The sequence below is a fragment of the Physeter macrocephalus genome, chromosome 11 (genome assembly GCF_002837175.3).
Source record: "Physeter macrocephalus isolate SW-GA chromosome 11, ASM283717v5, whole genome shotgun sequence".
Taxonomy (NCBI): domain Eukaryota; kingdom Metazoa; phylum Chordata; class Mammalia; order Artiodactyla; family Physeteridae; genus Physeter; species Physeter macrocephalus.
In genome coordinates this window covers 67,288,003-67,305,952 of record NC_041224.1, presented here as the reverse complement: position 1 = coordinate 67,305,952, position 17,950 = coordinate 67,288,003, and the positions used below count along the sequence as shown (strand labels likewise).

Here is a 17,950-nt window from a genome sequence, read left to right as displayed (position 1 = left end):
AGAGAGATGAGTTAAAGAAAGTATTCTGTTTTCAAGCAAAACTTAAGGAAATATAAAGGAACCAGCAATTGCTGGGTTCAAAAGTAAAACTATTTTCATCTACAATCTCTCCCAGCAGAGAATGCTCAAAGTAAGAAAAGGTCTGAAGACAAAGATCAAATAGAGGGTGCTGAAAGGAAAATCTGGTCTCCAGGAAGAAAGGAAGCCAACGGTGTTACTGAAAAACCCTTTATTAACACCTGGTTTCTCCTTGATCTCCTTCCCAGTGCCTTTTTCTGTACTTGTCCACTAAAACTAGATGTGCTCAGGCTTTTGTACTCAAATCCTGAGCAATTTCTTCTTCAACCACTCCTAAAAATCTATTAACCCAAAAATCTCTCTCTCAAGCCCCCACCTCTCTCCAAGAATTGTAGACATATCTGCACATCTCCACTTGAATATCTCAGAGAAACCTCAAACAAAACCCTATCCATCCCTACTCCACAAGTTCTTTCTATACATGAACATGCATTGGGAATAAATAGCACTACCATCCATTTAATTGCACAATGTAGGAGTCATCCCTGATTTCTTCCTCTCCTTCTCCCTTCCCCATCCTCCCCCATCCTCCCCCAACCAACAGTTAATAATATCAGTCATTAAGTTCTATAGATTCTACCTGCTAAACCTCTCTGGAGTCTACCCCCTCTTCAGTTACATCCTGTCTGGACTACCTTCCAAGCAGTCTCTCCGTTCCAATATATATGTCATACTATTCTCAAAATCACCTTCTTAAAACAAAATATTAATCATGTTAATCTCCTGCTTAAGACCCTTCAGAGATCCCTATCAAAACCTTTTGACATAGCTTACAAGTAAGTACTTTTCGATCCAGCCCTCCCCTACAAACTACCCCACATACCATTTATTCTAACTACGCCAAAATAAGGACCCAACGTGATTATGAGTACATACTTTTCTCCCTAGGAAGCAACTCCTGTTATGAATCCTAAGTACTTTGCTATGTATTTACTGCTTCAACAATTATAGAGCACCTACTCTGTGGCAAATCTGGCAGGACCTATCCCAGGGCTAGGAATACAAAAATAAATGAGAAACAGGTCCTGGCCTCTCCCATGGAAGCACACAGAAAGAAGGAAAATAAGTACAACACAGGGATTTATAATGGAAGATAGCATGATGTGGTGGACTGACTATTCGAGGGGGGCAGAGAGGTAGAGCAGACAGTAAGAAAAACAACAGGATAAATATAGTACTTTCTCCTGGAGCAGCAAGTCTCTTTGATGTAAGAAACTTAAAACATTTTAATATTAATATACTCATTATAAGCAGAATACAAATTACATGAAAGATGCAATAAAATACTTTAAAATTCATGGGCCATTCTGGGTAAGAATGACTATCTAGAGTTAGAATTTAAAGTAATATGACTAAGCAGAAGGATAGTCACGTTAAGTCAGAGACCCTCTTAGAATTGAGCAACTCACACCACCTAAAGGCTGGCCTTTTGGCTCCACCTATCCAAAAAGCCAACACTGGCTGGGTGAAAATTCAGTGAAATACCACTGGATGGTCAAAAAGATTCTGTAGGACTCTTTGTTACAGCCAGCCTACACCTCTACACAGCCTCTATAGAGGGCTTCAGACATGGCAAGAAGGCTTGCAGGTGACTGAAGAATCTTCAACTTACTCACTTGCTCGGTCAGATTAAAGTTACCTGTAATTATACAAAGGAAGTCTAAGAAGACCAGGAAAAATTATACACCGGCTCCAACTCCTACAGAGATGATGAGTTAGCAAAACTGCTGATGTCCTTTCAGAAGATCAGCCCTCGGGGAAGTTACACAGGAAAAATGGAGAGACCTATGAGAAACACCTGTGGTGACAAGGACCCATTTTGAACTGGTATGTGTGGAACGGTGGCTTTGGCCTGAGGCAAGAGGCAGCCCACCAAAGCCATGGGATAACAAAACAGAAAAAGAACTACTGAAGTTCTGTTTTTGCTTTTCTTGTGTCCCAGCAACTATGTGCACACGACGTGGTCCCATATATGGGACAACCTCTGGTCTCTGGTCCTCAGGAAAATAGGAGCTGAGAAAAACAGCTGGATACACATTAACCTCCCCTGGCTGCTTCTTCACATCACCCTCTGCTCCTACACAAACCTCTTCCTCAAGACAAACAGTAAAGAAGTGACCTGAGATTATATTGTATGGGGTTAGGAGTGACTGACTGACTCAAGCTCTCTGAGGCCTGGGGCTCTCTAACTCCTACCCTGATATCACTGGGACATAAACCTGATCCTCCCCACAGAAGCACTGTCTGACAGAGTAAAATATCAAGTACCAAAGAGTAAATGTAAAACAAGATGTTTTAGTCTGTTCGAGCTACCATTACAAAATACCATAGACAACATAGCTTAAACAACAGAAATACTTCCTCACAGTTCTGGAGGCTGGAGGTCTTCAATTAGGGTGCCAGCACGGTCAGGTTCTGATGAGAGCTCTCTTTCTGGCTTGCAGATGGCCACCTTCTGGCTGTGTCCACATAGAAGACAGAAAGGAACAGCAAGCTCTCTGGTATCTATTCTTATAAAAGCACTAATCTCATTGAACCAGGGCCCCACCTTCAAGACCTCATCTAACCCTAATTATCTCCCAAAGGCCCCACCTCCAAATACCACACATTGGACGTTAGAGCTTCAACATACGAATTTGGGGTAGGGGGAATGACATACAGTCAGTCCATAACATCTATTTTTTTTTAAAAAGGTGAAATTTGATCCTAACATCATACCATACGAAAAATCAACACCACATGGATCAAAGACCGAAACATCAAAAACAGCTTTAAAAAACTTAGTGGAAAAGATGACTATCTTTTGACCACAGGGTAAGGAAAATTTTCTTAAATAAGAGAAATTTGACTACACTAAGAACCATTGCTCATCAAAAAATAGCTTCAAGAAAGTAAAAATACAAGTTATAAACTAGCAAAAAGTGTTCACAATACACACAACTTGTAATGCACTATTATCAATAACATATAAAGGCGTAACACACACATGCACACACAATCAGAACATGGCCAGAAAAATGGGCAAGAGACAATGAAGAGGCATTTCACAGCAGAATGCAACATATAACCAATACATGTACGAAAAACTGTTCATCAGTGGGGATCACAGATTTTCAAAGCAAGACCTTGTGTTACGAAAAACCATGGAAAGCTTTGTAATGGACCAAAAAACAAAGAAAGAAACAAACAAAAACTAGTCAATCTTCTCTCAAGTTCACACATACATTACCTCCATCTTTCATTGCCTTTGAGCAATTTTTCAATTTGATGAAATGTAGAAAATTGATGATAATGTGAATTATTCTTGGGTACAACAGAGCAAATTACTTGTGTCCAGTGGATTACAATTGGTAATTGCACAGGAGATATACCAATTTTTGCATCTATTTGAAAATTTTATTTCAGCATTCCTTTACTACACATAAATGAGTAGCTCTTCAAATTTCCCTTTGAACTGATTTTAACCTCTTACCAGTTTCCTCATTAGTGAGTTAAATAAAATACTTGACAAGTGCTCATTTTATATCTGTATGAGAGTCACAATTATATCTCCTTTTAAAAATCCTTTATGACCACAATTAAAATTCAACATCACCCACTATGATTTAAAAAAAAAAAAAAAAAAAAAAACTTTCAGCAAACGAGGAATAGAAAGGGTTACTCAACCCAAGGATAACATCTTCATGGTGAAAGACTGAAAACTTTCTCCCCCAAATCAGGAACAATCCAAGGGTGTCTGCTCTCACCACTTGCATTCAAAATTGTACTAGAGGTTCTAGTTAGTAAATAAGGCAAGGGAAAAATGATAGGATGATAGAAAGAATTTTTTAAAAATGATAGGAAGAAGTAAAACTGTCTTTACTTACATACATATCATAGTTACATAGTAAAGCCTAGAAAATCTTAAGAAAAAAAAAGTCTACTAAAACTTACAAAGGTCAATATACAAAATTAAATGATATACTAGTAATGAACAACTGGAAATGAAACACTTTTAAAATGCCATTACAATAGCATAAAAAAATCAAAGTAGAAGACTTGTACACTGAAAACTAAAAAAAATACATAGCTCTTGAGAAATTAAAGATGATCTAAATAAGTGGAGTGAGACATCATGTTTATAAAGTGTTAAGATGTCTACTCACTCCAAATTGACCTGTGGAGTAAATACAGTGTGAAGCAAAATCTACGAACATTTTTTCAGAAAACGAAAAGCTGATCCTAAAACCTAAGTGGAAAAGTGGATTTTAATATTTAAATGAAAATACAAGGAGCCTAGAAGAGCCAAAACAAATCTTTAAGAAAAACAAAATTAGAGAACTTACACTACCTGACTTCCAAACTTATAAAAGCTACTGTAATCAAGATAGTATGGTATCAGCAAAAAGAAGAAAAATACATCAATGGAACAGAAGACAGAATGCAGACACACACATACACAGTCAACTGATTTTTTTGGGGGGGCTGCACTGGATCTTTGTTGCTGTGTGCAGGCTTTCTCTAATTGCGGTGAGCGGCTCGGAGCCACTCTTTGCTGCGGTAAGCCGGCTTCTCACTGCGGTGGCTTATCTTGTTGTGGAGCACGGGCTCTAGGCACATGGGCTTCAGTAGTTGTGGCACGCACGGGCTTAGTTGCTCCGCGGCATGTGGGATCTTCCCGGACCAGGGCTCGAACCCACGTCCCCTGCATTGGCAGGCGGATTCTTAACCACTGCGCCACCAGGGAAGTCCCTGTCAACTGGTTTTTGACAAAGTCATCAAAGCAATTCGATGAGGAAAAGAAAGTCTTTTCAACAAATGGTACTGGGAAAACTGGTTATCCACATGCAAAAGAATGAAGTTGAACCTTCACCAGCACCATATACAAAAGTTAACTCAAAATGGATCAAATACTTAAATGTAAGACCTAAAACAAATACCTAAATGTAAGACCTTTCTCTTAGAAGAAAACATACGGCAAAAGTTTCAGAGCACTGGATTTGGCAATGATTTCTTGGATATAACACCAAAGGCATAGGTAACAAAAGACAAAACAGACAAATTAGACTTCATGAAAATTTTTGTTTTGTGCATCCAAAGACACTATTCATGGAGTAAAAAGGCAAGCCACAGAATGGGAGAAAATATTTGCAAATCATATATATGATAAGGGATTAATATCAAAAATATATAGAGAACTCCTAAAACTCAACAACAACAACAAAAATAACCCTATTCACAAATGGGCAAAGGACTTGAATAGACATTTCCCCAAGAAGATAAACAAATAGCCAATAAGCACAGGAAAAGATGCTCAACATCACTAATCATTAGGGAAATGCAAATCAAAACTACATCTCACACCCACTAGTATGGCTACTATGAAAAAAATAATAAACAAGTTTTGGCAAAATGTGGAGAAACTGGAACCCTTGTGCACTGTTCAGGGGAATTTTAAATGGTACTTTTGCTGTGGAAAGCAATATGGTGATTCCTCAAAAATGAAAATAGAATTAACAAATGATCCAGCAAATCCACTTCTGGGTATAAACCCAAAAGAACTGAAAGCAGGATCATAAAGAGATATTGGCACACCCAAGTTCACAGGAGCATTTTTCATAATAGCTAAAACATAGAAGCAACCCAAGTATCCATCAACAGATGAAGAGATAAGCAAAATATGGTATATACATATAATGGAATATTATTCAGCTTTATAAAGAAAGGGAAAATATACTACAACACAGATGAAACTTGAGGACATTATGCTAAGTGAAATAAGCCAGTCACTAAAAGACAAATACTGTATGATTCCACTTACATGAGGTACTTAGAGTAGTCAAAGTCATAAAGACAGAAAGCATTATTGTGGTTGCCTGGGACTGGGAGGAGGGGAAAATGACTTTTTTTTCACAAGATGAAAGGAGTTATGGGGATAGATGGTGGTGATCGTTGCACAACATGAAAGCATTTAATACCACTGAACTGTACACTCAAATATGGTTAAAATGATAAATTTTTTGTTACATATATTTGATCACAAATTTTTTAAAAGACATTTAAAAAGAGAGCGAGAATGGGAGGAAAGAAGTTTGTGATGGTGAGAAAAGATTTTTTTAAAAAAAATTGATAGAAATCAGAATAGTGGTTCGCTCTGGTGAGGGAAAAGAATGTCAAGGAAGGAACCTGAGGAAACTGAAGGGGTAATAAAAATGTTCTAAATTTTTATAGGGGATTGGATTATATAGGTATATGCACATGTCAAAACTCACTGAACTGTATATTTAAGATCTGTGCGTTTTATTGTAAAGTTGAAAATTACACCTCGCTTTTAAAGTTTTTTTAAAGATCACAACTAGATACTATTTTAGATCATTCAACTAGCAAAATTTTAAAGTCTGAAAACACCAAGTACTGGAGAGACCGTAAAACAACAGGATCTCTTATACACTGATGGCAGAAGGATAAAATGGGGCAATCACTCTAGAAATAAACTTTGGATTATCTTTTTAAGTTTAATATTTACTACTGATACCGTATGACCCAGCAATTCCATTCATAGTTACATACCCAGGAGAATCTCTTGCACATGAACTGTAAGAGTCATGTACAGGAATGTTTCTGGCATCAGTGTTAAAAGTAGCAAACACCTGAAGACAGAATTTTTTATCACTCAAACCCAGAAATAAATTGAGCGTGATAACTAAGGGTATCAGTTTCAAATATTGAAGATGTCTTTATGTTTTAAAGACAACTCAGTTTTAGTATGTATATATTATCAGTTTGTTCAAGGTGTGTGTGTACAGAACAAATCCAAAATTAAGGCACAGAATTAAGGTACTACAATGAATTTTTATTTTAAAAGGTAGAATTTATTCATTCAACATGGCTTTTGTGAGAGTAAAGATTGGAACTTATCTAAATGCTGGTTACATCATCTATACTATATTCATACACAAAATATCCTGCAGCTGTAAATATGAATGAAGTAGATCTAAATATACAGAAAGATCTCCAAGTTATGAAAGGAAGTTGAAAAAGGAAGAAGTAGAACAGTACATTCTCGTGGATTAAAATAAATTCCAATACAGATATTTTTAAATTTATATTTATATTTGCAAAAATAATTTGAAAGCTAATAAACTGTTAATGGAACTTTCTTCTGAAAATAAGGACAGATAAGCTAAGGTAAAAGGAAGACTTACTTTTCACTGTAAATCCTTTGGTACCATCTTAATTTCTGATTGCATACCTGTTCTTTCAATTTACATGGAGGGAGGGGAGAAAGAGGCTCTCAGACTTCCATGTTTCTGGCAAGCAACCTCTCCCATGCCTCACAGCAGATATGCCAAACCTTCACCACTCCCTTCAAACTCCATATCTCACCCCTGTCGCCTTCCTCCAGAACATCGCCAACCACAACATCACCAAGCCGAGGACCTCGTTTTCCACTTCAGAGAAAAGGGGAACTGCCTATATTTCCTAATTCATTCCCATAAATTTATCTCTGGCTACATCCATGGGCATATCCTTCCCTCAGAAGAAAGAGGCCACTTCAGGCAAATACATATTCCAGATGCAATCTTTCACCTCTGCAGGGGAGCCTATTCTCTGTGTCATTCCTCTCTCCACTTCTACAAGCTTGCTCGTAACTGGTCCCTTCTCCCACCAGCTCTGTACATACACATGCTCAAAAGTCTCTCCTATATTAAAAAATATCTTATGTTCTCCGCTATGTAGCACCCTAAACTCATTGTTCCCCTTCACAGTTAAATTTCTCACAACAGTAGTCCTTACTCCCTGACAGTCTCTTCGTCTTCATTTCCCATTCACTGCTCAACCTACCAGAATCTTGTTTCCGTCCCCACCACTAAAAAAACAAAAACAAAAACAAAAACCACTCTTGCTACTCTTGCTAAAATCACTAAAAGACTAAACCAATAGTCATTTTGTGAACCTTACTTTACTTGATCTCTCTGCAGTATCTGACACTGCTGACTTGTGCCACTCTTCTTTTTTTTTTTTTTAAATAAATTTTTATTTATTTATTTTTGGCTGCGTTGCTGCGCGCGGGCTTTCTCTAGTTGCGGCAAGCGGGAGCTACTCTTCGTTGTGGTGCGCGGCCATGTCATCGTGGTGGCTTCTCTTGTTGCAGAGCATGGGCTCTAGGTGCACGGTCTTCAGTAGCTGTGGCTCGTGGGCTCTAGAGCGCAGGCTCAGTAGTTGTGGCGCACAGGCTTAGTTGCTCTGCGGCATGTGGGATCCTCCCGGAGGGCTTGAACCCGTGTCCCCTGCATTGGCAGGCGGATTCTTAACCACTGCGCCACCAGGGAAGTTCCTGACACTCTTCTTGAAACCCTCTAATCCCCTGGCTTCTGTGACACATCTCTCTTCTATCTCTACAATATGCATTGGAGATTCAAAGATGTATATGACAAAGTCCCTGACCTCAAGGAGCACAGATTCTAAAATGAGAGAAATATATGCAAACAATCACAACACAGTGAAATAGTACTATGATAGTTATAGGTACAAAGTGCTGCGGTAGCTTCATGATGGAGAAAGAGAGGGAGCATGCATTCTAAGAGGCAGCAACTAGAATGTACAAAGTCACACATATAAATCAGCATGGTATGTACAGGGAATTTAATTGATAATCATTCAGCATACAAGTTTTGAAATCTGATTCTACTATTTACCAGCTCAATGACATAAAATAACAATCTCTATTTCGAAGGACTACTATGAAAATTAAATAGGGTCTTAGCATAGGGTCTGGCATATATTGAAAGGTCTCAATAAATGTTAACTTTTTCATGACAAAAATATTGAACAAACTAGGAATAAAAGGGAACTTCCTCAACCTGATAAAAGGCAGTTAGGAAAAACCCACAGGTAACATCATACTTAATGCTAAAAGACTGAATTCTTTCCCCCTAAGATCAGGAACAAGATGAGGATGACTGATCTCACCACTTCTATTTAACACTGTGCTGAAGGTTTTAGTCAGGGCAATTAGGTAATAAAAAGACATAAAAGGCATCCAGATTGGAAAGGAAGAAATAAAACCATCACTATTTGCAGATGACAAGATATTAAATATAAAAAAATTCTAAGTAATAACTACTAGAATAGTTGAACTAACAGCTCAGCAAGGGTGCACGATTTAAAAATCAATTACATTTCTATACTCCAGCAATGAACAATCCAAAAACAAAAGTAAAGAAACTATTTCATTCACAATACTATGAAAAAGAGTAAAGGACTTAAGAATAAATTTGACAAAAAAAGCACAAGACATACGTTGAAAATTATAAAACATCATTGAAAGAAATTAAAGAACACCTAAATAAATGAAGAGACCTCCAATGTTCATGGATTGGAAGGCTTACTATTGTAAAGTTTCCAAACTGATTTACAGATTCATAATACAGATCAACACAGTCTCTATCAAAATCCCAGATGGATCTTTTTTTGTAGAAATTGACAAGCTGATCCTAAAATTCATATGAAAATGCAAGGGGGGACTTCCCTGGTGGTCCAGTAGTTAAGAATCCATCTTGCAATGCAGGGACACGCATTCAATCCCTGGTCCGGGAACTAAGATCCCACATGCCGTGGGGCAACTAAGCCTGAACGCCGCAACTACAGAGCCCACGCGCTCTGGAGACTGTGCGCCACAACTAGAGAGAAGCCCACATGTGCACGGCAATGAAGAGCCTGCGTGCCGCAACTAAGACCTGACACAGCCATAAAATAAATAAATAAATATTTTAAAAAAACGAACGAAAGAAAATGCAAGCACCAGAAGAGTCAAAACAACCTTGAATAAGAACAAACTTGGAGAATTCACACTTCGTGATTTCAAAACTTCCTACAAAACTACAGTAATCAGACAATGTGATACTAGCACAAGGAAAGATGTATAAATCAATGGAATCGAATTAAAAGTCCAGAAATAAATCCTTACATTTATAGTCAACTGATATTCTTTAAGGGTGCCAAGATAATCAGATGGCCTAGGACAACTAGATATCTGAATGCAAAAGAATGAAGCTGAGCCTCTACTTCACACCATACATAAAAATTAACTCAGGGTTTCCCTGGTGGCGCAGTGGTTGAGAGTCCGCCTGCCCATGCAGGGGACATGGGTTCGTGCCCCGGTCCGGGAAGATCCCACATGCCGCGGAGCGGCTAGGCCCTTGAGCCATGGCCGCTGAGCCTGCGTGTCCGGAGCCTGTGCTCCGCAACAGGAGAGACCACAACAGTGAGAGGCCCGCGTATTGAAAAAAAAAAAACAAACTCAAAATGAATCATAGTCCTAAATTTAGGAGTTAAAACAATAAAACTTACATTTAGAAGAAAATATGAATAAATCTCCATCACGTTGGATTAGGCAATGGTTTCTTAGATAAAACACCAAAATTATAAGCAACAAAAGAAACATAGATAAAATTAAAAAATTTGTGCTTTAAAGAACAATATTGAGAAAGTGAAAAGACAGCTCACAGAATGGGAGAAAATATTTGCAAATCATATATATCATAAGTGACTTGTAACCAGAATATATAAAGAACTCTTACGATAAAAGGATAACCTAATTTTTAAATGGGCAAAGGATTTGAATAGACATTTCTCAAAGAAAGATATACAAATGGCCATTAAGCACATGAAAAGGTATTCAACATCATTAGCCGCTAGGGAAATACAAATCAAAAGCACAATGAGATACCAATTTACATCCATTAGAATGGCTGTAATTTAAAAAATGGAAAAAAGGAAGAGGATAATAACAAATGTTGGTGACGATACAGAGAAACAAATCCTCATACATCACTGGTGGAAATGAAAAATGATACAGTCTCTTTGGAAAACTGTTTGGCAGCTCCTCAAAATGTTAAACATGGATTTACCAAATGACCCAGCAATTCCACTCTTAGGTATGTACCCAAGAGAAATGAAAACATGTACACACAAAAACTTATACACAAATGTTCATAGCAAAATATTCATAATAACCCAAATGTAGAAACAACCTAAATGTCCACCAACTGATGAGCAGATAAGCAAAATATGGTACATGCATATTGCGGAGTCCAGCTCCTGACCAAGAAATCGACGTGTGACTTTTCCAACCCAGCCATAAATGACTACAAAGGCCCTGGCAGGCCCCACATAGGAAATCTGCCCTCCCCTGACAAGACTTGGTGCACAGCCAGTGCACTGCAGTCTCTGAAGAGAGTTGCAGTCAAGGACCCAGGCACCCCTGAATGTCCATGCTCTTTAGCACAGCTGCATCCCTAGCCCAGGTACCTTCTTCCAGAAGTTTCTTTATATGTGGCCTGCAACTGAGGCCTTTCTTCAGGTGCCTCTTCTGAGATCTTCTCATTAGGGAGGAAACATTAAAGACACTTTTTCTCTACTCTGACTCAGTACTTTTCCACTCCAAGTCCTTCCATCTCACCCTCCAACCAGCCCTGGGTCCATAAAACTGCAGGAGCCCCTTTTGTTTGGGGCTCCCTCAGCAGTGAGACAACCCCCCACCTCCCTGTACTGATTCACCCCAGTGAGAGGGCCGGCACTTTCTCAGGTTTAGCCTCTTGCTTATACTATCTCAGTAAGTGAATAAAGACTAGAATGTTACTTTCATTTTGGAATGTTTTTAATCAGCTACCTTGACACCTGGAAGCTCAGCGCTTACCCCTGCCCCCAAACCCACTTCTCTCTCACAAGCTCAGCTAAACTCCTGACACATAAAATAGAATATTATTTAGCCATAAAAAGGAATGAAGTACTGGTTCATGATGAACCATGGATGAACCTTGAAAACTTTATGCTAAATGGAAGAGATAAGTCACAAAAGACCACATACTGTACAATTCCATTTATATGAAATGTCCAGAATAAGCAGCTCTATAGAGAGAAAGTAGATTAGTAGCTGCCAGGGACTGAGTAGAGAGAGGAATGGATAGTGACTGCTAATGAGTTCTGATGTCTCTTTGAAGTGATGAAAATATTCTAGAATTAGACTGTGGTGATAGTTGCATAACGCTGTAAATACAATAAATTACATCAAATTTAAATAAATGGATGAATTTCATGGTATGTAAATTATTTCTCAGTAAAGCTGTTAGCTCCTAACATTCCTCGAGCACTAGTGAGATGGAAAAATGGATATAAAGCAGACAATACTGCTCTGTAGGAGTCTAAAATATCCTTTGAACACTGTAAAGGTACTGAAGGATTCTGAGTCATGGACTAACATGATGACATTTATCTTTTAGAAAAAGCACCCTCGTAAGTGTGACAAGAATGGCTTAGAGAGCAGCTGGACTCAAGGTGGAAAGACCAGATGATGGACTTATAATGGTACATTTAAAAAATTAAAAGATGAAGAAGATTTGAGCCAAGACATATAAGAAAAGGGAAAGAGGTATGATACTATCTTTAGAGTGGAATGCTATCTATAGAAACCAAACACTAACATACTAAAGGATATATCCTTATTTTATAAAACCCCTCCCTTAAACAGAGGGAACTAGAGAAAATAATCAACTCCAGGAGAACAGAGTGGTAGAAAACTCTTAATAACTGAACTATTAAAATATTTACCAGTTGTTGTAATCTATGACTTAACTAATTGAAGGTTTGCCTTCAAGAATATCAGATTATAATGCCAATATCTTTCTCAAGTGCGTGTCAGGGAACAGCAGTGTGAACTCCAAACTTTGAGTATAAGAAACAAAAGAAAAATTCACTCAAAACTATTTTAATTGCTAGAACCAGCTTCATTTGTTTCAATCAAATGTCCTACAAACTAAAAATAAGCATGCTATATATGTAGCTTTATAATAAATAGTATTTTCCTCCTATTAAAACTCTCAGAGGAAAAGACATTAAATTTTTAATGCCTTAAAATTTTCAGAAACATTATTTCTCATTATAAAATATATCTTAAAAGGCAAATTCATTTATAAAATATCTCACCTTAGGTTTTCAGACAAATCCACAAAGAAATCTCTACAGCATAACTTCCAGTTTAGGCAGATACTGAATTGAAAAAAAGGAAAAAGACATGGTTAATATGACTAAATCTGAGTAGGGAACTTCATTTTTTCAAGAGGAGAACCCTAACTTGATCGTTTACCCCCTAAAATTTTGTGCTCAAGTTGTTCTTTAGAGGCCTGTAAAAGGCTTCTGTCAAGGATCTTAATTCTGCTAGACTTTCTATTGTCTAAAATTATTTAAACATTTTGACAAATCTTGAAATATAAAACTTATCAAAACATATACTATATTAACAAGGGTGAGGGGGATCAATTCAAGAAAAATAATTTTTGTTCACCTGCTCAAGTTTTCAAAACAGAAGGCATTTTCTAAAAGGCTGCACTCCCCATAATACCACCACCATGACCTCCTATCCTCACAAAAACGACAAGAATTCAAAAATCTGGAAATGTAAAAGTAAACCAACAGCATGTGTTTATAAAACAAGTAAAAGGGAAGATTAAATAAAACAAATGGCTAATAAGTTATGAAAATTTCACCTACATTGGCAAAGGAAATCAAATTGAGATATCATCTTTCATCAATAAAATTTGAGTTGTTTTTTAAATAAGATGTTAGTTATTAGTGCTGTTCCAGTCCTCCTCCTTCCTAGACTCACAGTAGAACTGCACTTCACTGCCCTGTTTCAACTTAGTTCTGGCTACATGACTTGCTTTAGCCACTAAAATGTACATAGACATGATATGAGATATTACTAGGCATAAGCTTTAGGAACCAGTACACAACTGGAAGACCTACCCACTGCTGCAGTGATTATGGAAGGAAGTAACCAGATGGAGCTCTGATCAAGATGGTTCACTAAATGACTCCAAAGAGAGAGAGAAGACCCCCTGCTGATATGTGTTAGACATGTAGCACGAGCAAAAAATAAACATTGTTGTATTAAACCACTGAGATTTTGGGGATTGTTACTATACCATAATCTACAGCTATACTGATAGCTACAAATTATAATGTAATATAATAACATAATTATAGTAATATAATGATACAATATAATGGGCATCTTTGCACATACCACTATTATGGTAGTGTAAATAGGTAAAGTCTTTCTGCAAAGCAATTTTGCAATACACAAGAGTTTTAAAAAGTTCAAAACCTTTGACCTAGTAACTTCTCTCTCGGAACTCTGTCCTAAATAATAAAAAATCCAAAGATTTATATCATAGCACATTTATGACTGTAAAGAACTGGAAATAAACTAAAAGTTCATGGCCCAATTCAATATTCATGACACCATCAAGAAGCTTATAATTCAATAGAAAACATAGTTCGGGTACATACAAAAAAAGTAAAAAATAAATATCCCAAAAGGTGCAACAAACAAAATGTTATAGCAATTCCAAAGAGTAAAATGTCAAGGGAAATGTTTAGGTAAGGTTTTGGGAAAGCCTTTGATAAGAAAAGGGAGCTTTCCAGGAAGTGGAAATGGAATGAACAAAGGTACAAAAGGGGCAATTTGTTACAGCAAGGATTCTCACCATCTTTTTGTTTCCCTAGATCTGGCTCTAGCCAAGTGATAGAATACAGAATGTCCTTAATTTCTAAAGTAACTGGGCTACCCACAATATGAAATAAGTAAAAAGAAAAACACAGATGTAATATGCTGGTTAAGGTAATCAGTATTCAAAAAGTAGACAGTCTACACCTTCTTAAGTTTTTCGATAGCCTTTGTGAACAACAAAAATACAACATACCTGCAAAACCAAATGTAAATTCTGTGCATTTAAGGATGACTGTTATTTTCATAACATTAAGCTTACCAAAAGAGCTGAAAGTTTTCACGTTTTTATTATTTTAGCTTCCTTTCTACTGAGTAATTTTATTCTATGGGTAGCAAACTTTGCTATTCAGCTCACTCCATACCTAGGGCCTAGTAGATGCTATCTAAATACTTGTTGAATTAATATTGGGATTTAATATATATTTCACAGAAAATACTCCTCATTTCTAATTATTCAGAATAATGGGAAGTAGAAAGAAAATAAGTAACATTAATTGAAAATGCTGTAAAAAATGAAGCCATAAAAGAACTTAAACCATTATTTCAAAACACTCCTTGAAGCAAATAATCTGTTTACCAGTAACTCAAGCCTTTACTGTAGCCTTTGTTGTTACGCTACACACATACACCATCAAAACAGTCATTTTTACTAAATATAGCTTGAGGGGAAAAATTACATAATTTGATACCCAGAAAAATGCCAGTAGTTCACCTTTGTATTCCACACAATTCCTAGCACATAGTGGGTGCTTTCAAATCATTTATTGAGTTGAACAGTCACAGAGTAAATGTTTATTCTGCTGTCCATATGAGTTCATTATATTTCAAAGGTGTGAGTCATCAACTCTGACAATAAAAGTAGAACTTACACCACTACAAATCCTTGACATATCTCAAGAGCTCTCAGAAATGAGAAGAGACATCCATAGACATGTTGCCTAAGTTACACAAGTGTAAGAAGATACAGCATTTTCACTGTTGTAGATTTGCTATATTTAGATGGCTCTGAATTGAATTATTCAAGCATATACAAATACAACATTGAAGGGGTCCACATACTTGCTCCTGACAGTCTGGAAACAAAAGCTGCTATTCAGATAAAAGATGATAGGCAACAGGAATCTGACAGGCCAGTAATTTACTTCCTTTTCCGCACGTTTGAATTTGTAGGCCTCCACAGTTATTAAGCAAAATTAGTTTCATGATGTCAACCAAAAAGCCTCATGGGCAACAGTTTTATGTCATTAAAAAAAGAAAACTACCATCCTCAATCTGTTTGAGTTTGTGTTTGCTCATTAGAAGCCTCTCAGTGAATCAGCAGAGAAGTTTTTTCATTGCACTCTTGCTCTATCAATCTTTAGTATAGCCCTGAACTGTAACAAATTCCTATTCTCCCTTCTTTCCCTACACCTAAAATAATTTAGAGATAGTTAAAGAAACTAAGTATCAAACAGTCTAGCAGTTCTTTACCAAAAATGGAGCAATTTCAAAGGTACAAATGTGGTCTTAATATATATTTATTCAGCTTAAAAAATCAAAGGTCAGAGAAAGACATCTTCATCTTCCATCTCTGTTTGTTCATGCCTGAATCCACCATGCTCTTTCACACTCCTTTGCCTTTGCAAATGCTATTTTCCCCTCAGCTTGGTTAGAACCTCCTCCTCAAATCTGACTATGGCAAATTTCTAGTCACCATAGAAGTCTTTACTAGTTTTCCCCCAAAAGCTCATGCAAACCTTCCCCTATGTACTGTCTATACACTTCCATTAAGTACTTCTCAAACTGGGTAGTAACTCTGACTCTACAATCAGAGAACTGAACACCTCTTGGCAGAGCTAATATTCAGCTGGTATACACCAGTACAGCCTTAAGGGTTGTGCTGAAATACTTCCGTAACATGGTGTGGCAAACAGTCACTGCCCCAAACTTCACCAGCTCTAAGGTACCTGCTGATGGCCCAGTCTTCCCACCGTCACCACCACCTCCTCGCCAGCTCAACAACAAAAGCAGCAAAGCCTGATGCAGTATAAAGAATGCAGGGGTCCTTCAAGACACTGAATCCAGTGCTATGGCCATCTTGATTGCCTGGTGTCTGTGTTGTAGTGACTGACAAATACTCTGAATATCATTCCTGCCTCTTTGCACCCAAAGCCTAGCATATGGTAGACCATTAATGAACTGTTTTTTATCAAAATAATGAATGAATTAATACCAGCTCTACTCAATGACCCAAGGTCAATGGGTATGCTGTCAAAATTATGCAGACAGTGATCAGACTGGCAAGAGACATCCAGGTCCTTAAGAACAAGACAGGAAAAGTGGTCAAGTCTGCCTATTTTCTATGCTTGTCTTCAGCCTCTGATAAAATAAATGCTTAATTTGACAATGTGGGCAAAAATCTTCAGTGTGATACTTTAAAGAGCATATGATTCAAAGTTTGGTTTTGTTTTTTTACATTATTAAGCAAAGTTTAAAAACAAAGTTCTTATAAAAACCATACTCTCTATAAAAATACCGCAGTGATCACTGAACTCTAATCAGTGTCTTGAACATGAAGACAGGTATCACTAAGGAAGAACACAAGTAATTAATTCAAATGGAGAGGAAAAGGCAAGAATAAGAAGAGTCAGTTAATTATGAATCACATGTCTAATTACAGATTTTGCCAGGGGTTTGAGATACTTCTAATTAGTTTTACTTGGTATATTAATTATAAGTAGAACACCATGAGAGAATTTTCTAATCACAGGAATTTACTGAATATGTAAAATCAGATTTTAAGTTATCATCTTTCTAATTTAATAATTAAATGTTCAATAATGCATGATAGGACTTCCCTGGTGGCGCAGTGGTTAAGAATCCGCCTGCCAATGCAGGGGACACGGGTTCGAGCCCTGGTCCAGGAAGATCCCACATGCCGTGGATCAACTAATCCTGTGTGCCACAACTACTGAGCCTGCGCTCTGGAGCCTGCAAGCCAAAACTACTGAGCCCGCATGCCACAACTACTGAAGCCCGCGTGTCTAGAGCCCGTGCTCCGCAACAAGAGAAACCACCACAGTGAGAAGGCTGCGCACCACAACGAAGAGTAGCCCCCACTCAACACAACTAGAGAAAGCCCGCGCACAGCAACAAAGACCCAATACAGCCAAAAATAAATAAATAAATTTAGTTTTTTTTTAAATGCATGATAATTTTTTGAAAGTCATCAGTAAAATACACAGCACATTAAAGTCAAGCTACTCAGAACACTACTAAGGTAGTGACAGAATCTTTAAAAAATCCATAAGGTAGAAGATGTATAGCTGAAAGAAGGATGAA

The 17,950-nt window shown here is 37.3% G+C and overlaps 1 protein-coding gene across 13 annotated transcripts in view; it reads right to left on the bottom strand.

The window, feature by feature from the left end:
* Positions 1–17,950, bottom strand: part of PEAK1 (pseudopodium enriched atypical kinase 1) — a 320,328-nt gene that overhangs the window by 249,496 nt on the left and 52,882 nt on the right. For 10 of the 13 annotated variants that reach the window (XM_024128687.3, XM_055088128.1, XM_055088131.1 and 7 more), the window contains exons 2-3: positions 13,045–13,107; positions 2,445–2,537 (exon numbers count right to left, since the gene is read on the bottom strand). The gene's annotated coding sequence lies outside the window, so the exon portion shown is untranslated. The remainder of the gene's footprint in view (positions 1–2,444; positions 2,538–13,044; positions 13,108–17,950) is intronic. The other 3 variants (XM_024128680.2, XM_055088133.1, XM_024128686.2) reach the window with 1 other exon arrangement.